The sequence below is a fragment of the Drosophila mauritiana genome, chromosome 3L (genome assembly GCF_004382145.1).
Source record: "Drosophila mauritiana strain mau12 chromosome 3L, ASM438214v1, whole genome shotgun sequence".
In the NCBI taxonomy this organism is placed as follows: domain Eukaryota; kingdom Metazoa; phylum Arthropoda; class Insecta; order Diptera; family Drosophilidae; genus Drosophila; species Drosophila mauritiana.
Window position 1 is genome coordinate 6,484,163 of NC_046669.1, and position 12,811 is coordinate 6,496,973.

Sequence of the window (12,811 nt, forward strand, 5' to 3'; positions counted from 1 at the left end):
CTGTGTGCAGGCTGCATTTCGGCGGTTGTCGTTGAATTTGCGGTCCGTTGATATGCGTAATAACGCAATAAATACAAATTAAACATGCTTGAGTGCAATTATGCAAATGAATGGAGTTTATAGGGCGCGACACCAATCACCCGACATACATATACACACATATACACGCAAATACATAGGTATATAGCATGGTGCATATGGATTACAGACCGATTGCCGGGCACTAATCTCTTGTAATGAACACAAATATGTAGAACAGGGCGATAATCGCTCTTGTACATTTAACAATAAAGTGCTTACGAGTGTAACCCCTGACATCCTGACATCCAGGCTCGCTAATCGCAGATACAATTTCCGTGCGCCATTCAGTGTCACGTTATATTTAACGTTTATCTGCGAAAAAATTTCGATTTAGTCGCCGCGGCGACTAAACAAATACTCCTACCCTCGTCTCAAGTTTTACGTTCGTGTCCTGTGTCAGCGACAGCTGTTGGTCCCTGGTCCTTGGACCTAAGTCCTCGGAAAACTGGCATTGGGACAGGCTATTTCTTCTTAAATTTCTATAATTGCTTGTGATTTGTTGGCCACGAACGTGCCGGGCAACTGCAATTTGCTGGCCCAAAAACACATATTCCACGCCATATATACTATATATATATATATATACGTTCACATTTGTCTTCCCTATAGATTTTGCCATATATTTTTATTTGTCTCACGCTTTCAATAATTGCCAGTATTACACGTGGCCCTAATAAATTAGTCTTACTTTTCTTTCCTGGCCTTACGACAGCACCGAATAGACGACAAACTTCTCAACAGCTTTTCCGGTGCATCACCCATACGCCCCGTGGTCCCGCTTGATTTTGGACTAAAATTGTTCGCTTTAATTGCCTTTTTACAGCTATTTACTGAAAGCATTTACAATGGGTCCAACCAGCTGCGTCGCCATTCACCACGAAGCCCGAAATTATGGAATGCCGAAATTCAAAATGATGCCACATCAAATATGCAAGCCCGATGCACATTTAAAATTTCTGTACCCGGCCTCCATGAAACTCTAAAATCAAATGAAAATGATGCGGAAATGGCCATATATAATGACTAAAATTCTGGTTTCCAATCTCTTGTCCGGATATTGAACGGATTTTAGCTGCATATGTGACGTGGCGTGGAATGATTGAAGCCATTGTTAAAATATCACACATATGACGCATATTGGTGCAGATCCAAGCAAATATACCCTGCAGCTATAGATATCCCAATTACCAGCCCAAATTGATGGGTATTTATGGTAGAAGTCAAGTTTATGCCGCAATTTAGCTAAATAGAACCATTGAGTTCGATTACTTATTCAGATGTAGTTTCTCTTCAAGTGCTCTTCAGACAATGGCGGAATTTAAGAGGTTGCACGCTTAATGGCACATTAACTCATCAAAGCAACCGCAGTTTTCCACACCGGATTTTCCCCCAACAGAATTTTCCCCCACCAGACTGTTCTCCACCTACAGCACTTCACACTTTACCCCGAATCATACAACATTTTAACAGCTGTCAGTTTTATGGCGCGTGACTTTTACGACAGTCGAAGGTGAACGGTTGGTGGGGAAAATTGGGCGATTCAGCTGCTGGCGAATTTCAGAAATCGCTTTTAATTGCCAACTAAAACAAAATAGCTCGAATAGCAATAACAATCAGCAATAGCAGTGTGCTGCTGAAATTTTTGGCAGCAAGCACGCATAAAACTCAAATAGTGGGTAAGCGTAAAAATAGTTTTATTTTAATGTGTTTTTCGCCTGCGTTATTGATGTCAATGTTTGAGTATTCCATTTTATTACACTTTTACCATACACTAGCTGACAGCGAAACAAAATTTAGTTTGATATGCAACTCGAAGCGAGTTGATTGGTTTTTGTTTGACATTTCTCGGAAATGCGTGAAGCGATTTTGGAAAATCTCTCTGCCTCTGCCATTGCTGGGAAAATTTTCTTTTGCAAAAGTTTTTAAATGCATTTGCCTTTGCATTTATTTTGCAATCAGGCGACCTCTTTGCCCCGCCAGCCAGCCGACATGCGAGAATAATAAAAGTTTTCTAGCAATTTTCCAGTGCGAGGCTCAAGAACAAAAAGGATTTCACACTCTCGACTGCGGTGTGGGCACTTTGGTTAACTTAATGAGTTTGTGATGGGTGCTTAAGATCCATTAAGGACCCTTGAAAATCAAACAAAAATCGTAAGCCAGTTAGGAGTTATCAATTAAATAATTTACAAAATTGTCCTAACTTTGTTGTGGAAAGTTACTCAGTAGAGTATTTTCGCTCCATGCAGAAATTGCTTTTGCCATTGCTACATAACACGGCATGTTCTTCGGGCTGTTACTAGCACTTTTCCTCAAGCGCACAAACTTTAATATTATTATCAATTTTCGCACAAGCTGCAGAAAATAGCATGCACTTTCCATGGCGCCGGCAAATCCGCTTTTCCACGACTTGCGAGCAGCGGCAACAAAAGGTGCAAAATATTGCAACACATTTGGTGGACGGCATAAGTTATAGCCCCCGACCGCAGGTAATTAAATACCACACATATACATATACACATATAACGGGGCAAATGGGAGAAGGTCCTTGCTGTTACGGTCCTTGGCTTTGGGCGCTTTCAAATTTCACTTAGCTTTCGTTTAACTGCCGTTGAATTGCATCCCGTGTTAATGAGCGACTAGATGTTGTTGTTTGGCTGCGGTTAACATGCGCCTTGTAATTACGATTTCATGAAACGCCGCCATTAATTTAACTAAGAAATATCTTTGTGCGGTGTTGTCTGTGCCAGATAGAACAGTCTCTATAACACTGCATTTATTTTAAGATTTATTAAAGATTACAAGAGGAACTAAATGAGGTATATTAAATTCCTTTTAAACCATTTTTAAAAGCAAATACATTTATAGAGGCCTTTTGCTTAGAAGAAATATAGTAAATGCAGAACTGAATTCCTTTAAATATCTTAGTATTTTACAGTATAGCTCAGAACGTAATGCAACAAATACCATGTGAGTTACCATTTAATTTAACTCCTATATATTACCATTTTGTCAATTTTATTTCCAATACATTTGGCTTCAGTTGAATGCCAATCCCGGACAGAAAATAAACTGCACCCAAAGAATGCCAATGCCCCATAATCAACTGCGAAAGGAGTGAAGAGGGTGGGGCGGGGGGTCAATCGAATTCGAACCTTGTTGCGCACTAAATTTTCAAGTGTCAAACTAATGGCCTAAGAAATACTTTATAGCTAAAATTTTAAACAATATAGAAGCATACACACTGAGTACGGAGCGCATTTCGAAAGGCGCAATTCAATAAAATATCCATTGTCCTGGTGCTCAGCTGTAGGATGTATCTGTGTCCTTTGTGCGAGTCGTTCTCCATGTGAATCAGTGTGTGCAGCTATAGATGTATCCGCATATCTGTATCTGTATGTGCACGCATCATTCATCCGGCGGCCATATTGAGGCAACATATCCGGCGACAGGATGCCAAGACAAGAAAATTTCATGCTATGCTTTGTACGTTTCCGCCACGCCCCCTGCTCCTCGCTGCACCTTAACCCTCCGATGCCCAGCGTGCCCACTTCGACCCGGCTGCCCTCGCAGGATTCTTGTTGTTCTCTGCCAGTGCTTATATTTTATTTCATGCCAACAGCACTGTTTAATTACACACAAAAGACAACACACACACACACATACACACTCACAGATGGAGGGGAGCTGCATGTTAGCCTGCCACACGGACACACATCCTTCTTTTCGTTTTGCAGGAGTGGTTGTGAGTGCGCAGATGTATCTGTGGCATCAGGTAATAGCCGCCCTTGCTCGCATGCAATTTATATTTTCTGCTCTTGCTGTCGCAGCTCCTGAGCCTGAATCCAGGACCTGCACAGGTTCTGGCCAACGTCCTGGCTAGCCCCACCCTTGCCCTCATCATCGCCCCTGCCATTGCAATTAAGTTCGACTGCAAAACAAAAGGCATGTTGTTTGATATCAAGTTGGTTTTCATCCGCACTTCTTCGTTCTCCTTGGGCCGAACTAATTTCTCAATTGTTATTTTTATGGGAAACAATTTCATAGCATTACATGAGCAAATAATTGCGATTCGCGGTATAATAACAGATTAAGGGGTTTTGCCATAATAAATTGGATTTCTTTGGGATAAAAAGCATACAGAGTTCAGCGATTGACAGCACTCACTAATTGATATTTGGCGGAGTCATTGAACTTTCAGAGACCATAATGCACACACATACACAGGCGCAGCTCTCATGTGCAAAATAAATAATACTGCGCGCCTTATTAATGACGTTTTAATACTCTTTTTTGCGGGCAAACACTGTCCGTGGGGAATCCATTGAAATTATTTATCCGATTCTTAACAATTGCATCATAAATTTTATTAAAGAAAAACCTCTTTGCCGTACAATTTATCATCGGGTAATTGATAATGCCAGTGCCTAGGACTATGCCGCCATGTTGATTAATTATCGCAATGACAACACAAACACACAGCAAGTACAACAACAACAACGCAGCACAATGCAAAGTTATCGCTGCAAAAATATTTTTCAAAATTTCAGCGCCGAGCATGATTTATGTTGGATCCTTGGCCTGAAATGGAATGGGTTCTGGGTGTTAACCGGGCTAGTAGGTTGGAAGACCGAAGGGATGGGCTCTGGGGTAGAAGCATTGAAGGGTCTTGCCGCAGTTTTCGCTCTTTGATTCCTTTACTGTTGCTGTTTGTTTAATTAAAAACGCAAAACTTTTGCGGTTCACAGCCAAATTAAATTATGTTCAATTTAACTTTATGCCTTCACTCCACTTCACTTCACTCCACTCCGCTCGGCTTCAGTTCGTCTTCTTTTATTATTTTGCGTGGAGTGGAAACCATTTTGCATTTGCAATAAGCAAGTATTGAGTGTGACCCAAACCTGAATTTGTAAAGTTTTCAATTTCACGAGCCGCCCAGGGAAAAAAAGTGGCATCATCAAATGTGTCGAAAGCGAAACAATGGCACAAATTTACCACAGCAAGTAGAACTTGACTTTGGTTTTATGGTCGGAGTTTGTTGCCGAGTTGTTGACAACGCGGCGTATGCGCAATTTGTGACAAGTTGCCCTTTGTAGCAACTTTCTTTTGACATTGTTTCAAGGTTCCACGATTCACCAAGACGAGATGAGAACGCCGAGAACTTGCCCAGCATTCTGCATGAAGTGTTTGCTAAAAAGTTACATCCACTGCCCAGGCCAGCGGTTTTTCGCCGCTTTAAGTGGCCCAGCTATTTGATGGAAATGATTGACAGTCGCCTATGCACAAAGCAGTTCCGGAATGAGAATGAACCGTAAGTTTTGGCCAATTACGACGGTCCCCGCCAGTTGGTTAGTGAGCTAAGTTAACCGAACAAAGTGCAAAAGTCGTGCCAAAGTTTCGGTTTTGGACTTAGCTTCTGCAGGTAACCAAGCAAAGCTCTATTCACAGTCAAGGAGCAACCAACTAATTCCCAGAAATGTTTCGCAAAGGTCTTTCATCCAAGTTGATTGACAACGGTGGGGGGAAATGTGCGTACATACCTATGGGCCTCATTGAGACATTGTCAGAATCTCTAGAGTTAAAGTGGTAAGTTCGGGGAATTCGAAAATAGAATGGAAGATAAATTTATGGTGTTGAATAATGTTCATTCAATGTCTTTAGTCCACCAATTCCAAAACCAAAAGTTACAGGAACTGCAAATACATTTCAATTAACGTTTTCGCCTGAACTATGCATTAATTTGCATTTCTCGTGGGCAAATTAATAATATAACTTTTCAAGGGCCATTTTCCGGCCGAAACATTAATAACTCCTATGGCACGGACACTTGAACTGCACTCCATTTGAGATTGGCAGTAGGTAAATTTTTGTTAACTGATTGCCGGGCACTTGAAACTACCGCAAAATGGCCGCCACTCATGTGTAATTGCACACAAAAGCTAATAATAATGTTATACCGATAACGCCAAGCGGCCAACTGCAACAAATGCTGGCCAATTGAAATCGAAAAATCGAGCAGTCATCGCTGCTTTCTCAACCCTCCTACAATGGCCAACATTCCCGGCTATGTAAACCTACATGGCAAGGCAAACGTTTATTTATAAATCATTTTATTGTCGGATTTTATTCGCAGTTGGACGACCGTTGAGCGTTGGAGTTTCTATGCCAATAAGCAGCTTACCGGAAGTTGTAATGCTGTAAATTTAGATTTCCGGCCGCAAGTGCAGCGCCATGGCTTGGCAACATTTGTAGCCCTTGGGCACAACGAAACCAAAAAAAAATGGGAAAGAAAACTACAAAAATCGGTGCAAAAAATACAAAAACTTTGCCCACAATTCCATGGAATGCAGGCCACTTCCCCCGTTTAGAGCGATTTTTTGGCTATAAGGTAAGCAAAAAGTTGGTGCCTCTGCGCAAAAACCGCAACTCAAGCGAATCCTATGACCAATTTGCAAGCCAGAAAGATGTAGGGGAGAATAAGGATGGAAAAAAGTGTGCACTAATAAATGGAGAAGAATGCCGAGCCGAACACCGACTGGGTAATTGACCAGGAACGGAGCTGATTGTCCAGTCTGGAGTCACTGTCGTCATCCGTCCATTAATCACGTCCTAATGTCGGGCCACACTAATGATCTGTGCTTTACACATGTACCCAGCGGATGGCCTATGGATGAACTGCAACCAAACAGGCATCTAGCCAGCCAGGATGTGTGCCTCCTTTTGGCCTGGTCAACGTCTGCTGGTCTCAACGTTCCACTTAACAAACGTGTTTCATCTTTCTCTGCCCGTCGTCTCCGGTTGCAGCACTTCCCACTGCCAGTTTTCTGCTGCAACGTTTTTTATCGATAAAGTGCAATCAATTTTTACAAATGGGATTATTTTCTCGACTCCCTATCTCCCTCCCTCTCCCTCGTTCTCTCTCTGCCTCACTTACTCTCCCTCCAGCCATCGACAAACGAATTGTAATTTGTTTTCCCATGCATTTGTTATTGTTCTCCGACTGTGTTTGCCCCGGCTTCCCGTGTCGCTGGAGTCTTAGTGAAGTCGCCGCATTATCTTACGGGTATATCGGATGCTACATATGTACTACCAGTACTACTACTACTACTGCAACTACTGCTACTACTTCCATACATCCATAGCAGCCGCATTGTCAGTCCGGGAAAATTCAGGTGGAATGCTCCACACGATGGCTATGCAAAGCAGCTTTCGATAGAGATTTATGCTTGTTGGTAGTTTTGCTCATAAAAATGCATTTTTATTGCTCTGGCTGCGCTGCTTTTTGGTTTACCCTTCTTGATTTTACCTCGTTTTTCTATCTTTTTTGGTGGCTTTGAATATTGAGTTAGGTTTTCGGTTGCTGCGCCAAAAGGTATGCAGCATTTTGCCGGCTTTCGCTTTGTCGCCGTCGCCTCGTAAAAACTGTAATCAGGCAAAATAAATAGCGCCATAAAATAAGTTTCTATCTTTTATTGCCGCAGTCGAGTTTGGGGCGGCATAGGAATTAAGCAAAAGCCAACGGATCGGAACGACAAATAAAAATAACTTAACTCATACAATTTGTGCCTAATGGCAATGCAATGTTAATGGATTTTTAATACTTCTCCTTCTGGCCTAAGGGGTAATTTTATTTAATTGTTTTCTCCGGATTTCTGCCCATAAATTCCATCCAAGAGGTTATAAAGGTGGACATTAATTCGACGACAAAAGAAATTCACCATTCCTATCGTACTTAAGCTTAGCCCGAGGGATCTCATCTCGATGCTTCGGCTGCTGAATCAGCGTATGCCATCTAAATAATAGCTAAAAATCAATTGATATATATTTTATCAATGCAGTTGCCGTTGCAGCTAAATTGCATTTATGGCTTTGCGCTTTTATTTAATTTTTCACATGCAATTGGGACTCCCTTCGTCGTTCGTCGCTCGTCCTTTTCCCCTAACTGAATCTTGGCTGCTATGCTCTACCTACGCAGCTGAGAAAGAGAGAAATCCTTTCAAACATTTTTCTATACAAACCGCCGCGTGCTGCACAAATGAAGCAACATTTTCTCTCAAGAAAATGCGATTTGTGCGCTTTTGAATGCAAGCGACGTACTGTCCACGCCCCCCACTGCCACTTTCCGATTTCCGCCCCCTTTTCCAACAGGGACGCTTATCCTTTGATGATGAAAACTGCGCTGGCAAGCGAAAAACTTTGGGCGCTCAAGACGGTGGCTAATAAAGAGGCGGCTGACACGCCCCCTTTTGAACGTGTGTGCGTGAGGCTCTGCTGACCGGGCACAATTGAAATGTTTTAAATTTCGTTAAGCTATTATAGCCTCTACTTCAAATTGGCCCAACACTTTTAAAGTTGCGAAGCTCACAGCATCAGCATATACCATTCATTGCATTTTTTGTGTATTTATGTATATGGAAACATTAACGGCAAGCTTCCAATATTTACTAATCTTAATAATTTAGCAAATATTTACCAAATATCTCAGACTTTTCAAATTGTTGTTTACTGAAGTGCTTAGTCCTAGAGCGTAAATTCTACTTTATAGTTCAAGACTCAAGACTCAGCTCAATTTTCAAGTATTCAAAACTATAAGTATAGTATTTTACCATAATATTTGTAATATTAAAGGCAGTTTCTTCAAAACTGAAGTGAACGAGAAATCCGTAAGTGTAATACGAGAATGAATTTCGGTTATGTAATTTTTTCCGCATCTGGTTGGCAAAAAGTTTTACAAGATTAATTATGCAGACAGCAGCTCATGGCAGACAATAAACTCAACGCCAGGTTCCCATGTGGATGGCCAATTAAAAATGTTAAGTTTTTCGAACATATCAAGGATGGGCCCACAGAAGACGTAGTCCGTGGCAGTGTTCAAACTGAATTTTGTAATTTATGAAAGCGTTAATTGCAAGCGGCCAGGACAAAAGAAGGGTCCGTCTCATTAACTGCACTAACAGAGGAAAATTAAAGCCTTCTCCGTCCATTGTGACTTTAGGCCCTTTCTCTTCGTTCCCCATCCTGTCATCCTCACCTCACATACAATTAAAAAGTCAACACCTTGAATTGAACTCACACATTTAATGGCTTGAGGCCATGGGTCGGAATGTCCCCACCTTCGAAGAAAACAAAAAAGTCGCATGCTGCGAAAATTTTCACAGTAATTAGCAAAGTTTTGCGCCTAAAAACAAAAGGACATCCGGCTTTTTTATGGGCGCCTGTCAGGCGGCCGGATCTAATGAAAAGCCATAGGCCCCACCAAGTGCGAGTAAATGATAGCCTGAATATAGTGGGACCCATACAATTTGAGCCTGGGCCTAATCCAATTTATTTCAAAGGACTTTGTGGGCTAGATGAGGGGATAAATTTGCATAACTTTGATATGAGCAGCCATGTGTTTTCGGTTGGCGATAATCACATCCACTCCAGACTTGAGCAATATTTTCAAGAGCCACTCAGTCAAACTGATTGCTGGTGAGAAAGAACATTGCAAGCACGCAAAGAAAATTATGATGTCTAGTTAAATTCCAATTACTAAGAAAGATATAAATGTCAACAAAATTAATTTTTGAATATAATATATATTTTGAATAATAAACTCGCGTTCCAGTTTTTTATGTAGTATGATATAAAAGTTAAATTCCAAGCTGTTTTTTTCCAGTGCACCGCTTGAAAGGTATTACTCATTCAGAGAGGCGACACCTCTGGCCATATTTCAATTATATAAGGCCGACTCACTTTCACCGTTTCGCTTGGAAGCGCCAACTTTTGGAATGAATAAATTGCAAAGAATAAAATGCTTGGCTCTTCCCCTCAAATGTATGCAATGAAATTCATTTATTTACGCCCACAAAGCCAAATGAAAAAAACAAAATTCCACAATATAACAAATTAGCATTGAAATGGATGCGAATTTTTCATACCATTGGCAGGTTTTTATCGCCTTAGCTTGAGTCCATGGGTCACGCGTCAGAGGACAGGATCTGTAGATGGACATCACAAATCAGTGCGAATGTTTATGCATGAAACCAAAAAGGGAGAGAATTTCATAAAAATTAAATTGTGCATTCGTGCAGATTTGTACGCTGAAATTGTGACACAATATGCGAAAGTAATAAATGTTGGTGCAGACAATGAGTGGTCCAGGGTTTCACTGAATGTTGTGCGGCTGCGTTTCCATGGCAAGACAAAAACCAACTCGGGCAAGACAATTTTCACACGTGCAAACTGAAAAAGGCAAGCTCATAAATTGCCACAACCATGCTGATGATGATGGTGATGGTTAAAGGGTTGACTGGGTGGGATCATAGTTATATCCTTAAAGGGCCTTAGACCGGGTCTCCCTTTCAATGTCTGCTCTGCGGATTCTCCCGCTCAAATGCAAATGATCAAAATAATTACATGAAGCGCACTTTTTTTACCGCTCCTGCCGCGCACAAAAGACAAGCGCAGTTGCAACTCCAGAATGATGAAAATGAGTTTTCTTTACAAACAAAATTAAAAGTAAAAGGACGAAGAACGAAGAGCGAAGAAGGAGATGGAGCTTGGTGGTGGGTAAATTGCACACCAAATTCAACGATGTGCAAAGTTATTTTTCACAAGTGCTTTGCAGCCCGCCCATGTCGCCTGCATGTGGCCATGTGGTTCTGTGGATTTCCGTTAACTTATGGTTAGCAGGGTCTCTCTGTATGTGCGCATCCTGGCCTCATCCCCATCCTGCAGTTTCCCATTCTCGCCAGAATTTTCCTATTTTTATGCTGTGCAAATGACAGCAATTTTTCATAGGGCAAAGCGCTTGCAAAACTCCCCCTAGATCTCGTGTTTCGCCATCACAATCCCACGCCCGCCACGTTGTTTCCGCTGCTGTTGTCTTTTGCGAGGTGCCAAGTGACAATAATTTTGTCTTTCCCTGCCAGGCGAAGAGACAAGCCAGACCCACACACACGCTAACCCCCAGCCGGGGCTTTTGTTTCGCTGTCACTGCCTAATTGCCAAGATTTTCTGCTGCTTGGTAGACCGAAAGAAGAACCCCAAGCAAAAGAGCTTTAATTCGGCATTTTAAAAACACCCAAAGCCTCAGTTTATTACCCATACGCGCAACAAAGTATTCAAATGGAGTGCAGCGTTAAAACATGTATCTTCAAAACCGCCAAACGAAACTCCTGCAGCTTATTCCACATACGCACTGTTGGCCAGAAAAAAAGCTTTGAAGTTAATTGTGCTGTAGTTATCATAAATTAGCATCATTAGCATAAAATATGAAAGTCTTAGTTTCTCAACTTTCTGCACATCTAAGCCATTACTAACCCATGAAAGCCACCAATAAGCTACTTATGTTTATGTTTCCCTATTAATTTCTAAAAATAAAGTAGACCGCTGAAGCCCCACTAAATGCAGCAGACATTAAATTAAAGCAACAACTTGTGCGTTATTTTTATTGAATCATCAAAATCAGGCACTGAACAAGTCGAACGCTTAAATTGCTAGCTCGCAACTACTCATAACTGTTTGGCTTGCTGTGAAAATATCAATAAAAAAAACTAATGAAGTGCGCGCTGCCTTAAGTGGCTTATTGTCACTTTGACACCCACACACACACACGAGCGTAAGGACTCGCTGCATGTGTGTGTGTGTAATGTCAAAGGGCAGACGCATGGCGAGAACTCAAGGGGAAGGCAATCGAGTCACGCTGAGCCTGTGAGTGTGTGTGTGTGTCTGCGTCGCGTCGCATCATAAAATCCGCACTTATTACTCCTTTTATGCAACTAAATATGTACACACAAGTAAATAGCCAAGGGGGTGCGAGTGTGTGTGATTGTTCGCCAGTGTGTGTTTACTTACTTTCGGTTAAGTGGACACTGTCACTGGCTTTCTTGTTGGAGCTAAGTGCACCGCGACAAATTGGGATCACTTTCAAACAGCACTTTAATTTTTGTTTATACTTTTCTTATTTGCCTAATTTTACTTCCGAATGCTATAGAGCCTGAATATTAAATTAGTATTTTAAAGAAAAAATAAGTACTTCATAGATTTTTTAATGGCCAATATTAATTTTTAGTAATTTTAAGTACTTAGTATGTTCAGCTTGTTGCGAAAACAATATTATTATAAATTAACAAAACCTTCGAAAATATTACAATCTCTAGCAGTGAGACTGCCCTTCTGCTCTTAAGTTTTTGGGCTATTAACAGCCAGCCAGCATCCTTCGGGGTCAAGAGTCCGTCATCCTGTGGCGTTGTCTCCGTCTTTCCACACAAGGACTCGTACATTGCCAGACCAAGTGCTGGCAAAATATTTACGCTGCGTCATTGACTGAGTAAATGCAATTCATTGGACTCATAAATTGCAAATCGCGGTGGAAAATAACGAAAATAATTAACCAAGAGTGGGATTTAAAGACAATAGCTTTTGATTAAAGATAAGCTTCCAGATAAAAGCTCTATAACAATTCTTATACAGCTTTTACAAACGGCTAAGTTCCCATGCATAGGTCGTTGTCTAAGAAAACTGGAACTTATCCCGCAGAAAAAGCCAAATGTAGATGGCGCTGCATCATAGACGGTGAAAATGGAACTTAGGTAGATTTCTTCATGAGATTATAACGTGGATTATTGGCCAAATTACTTCCTCATTTGCCTTCATTATATTTTCCGCATGACATTTCCACTTCCCGTTTTAACCCACAACAAAAACCTCTTCGGCAGTTATTATGCTTAATTTGGAAACATTTAATTAC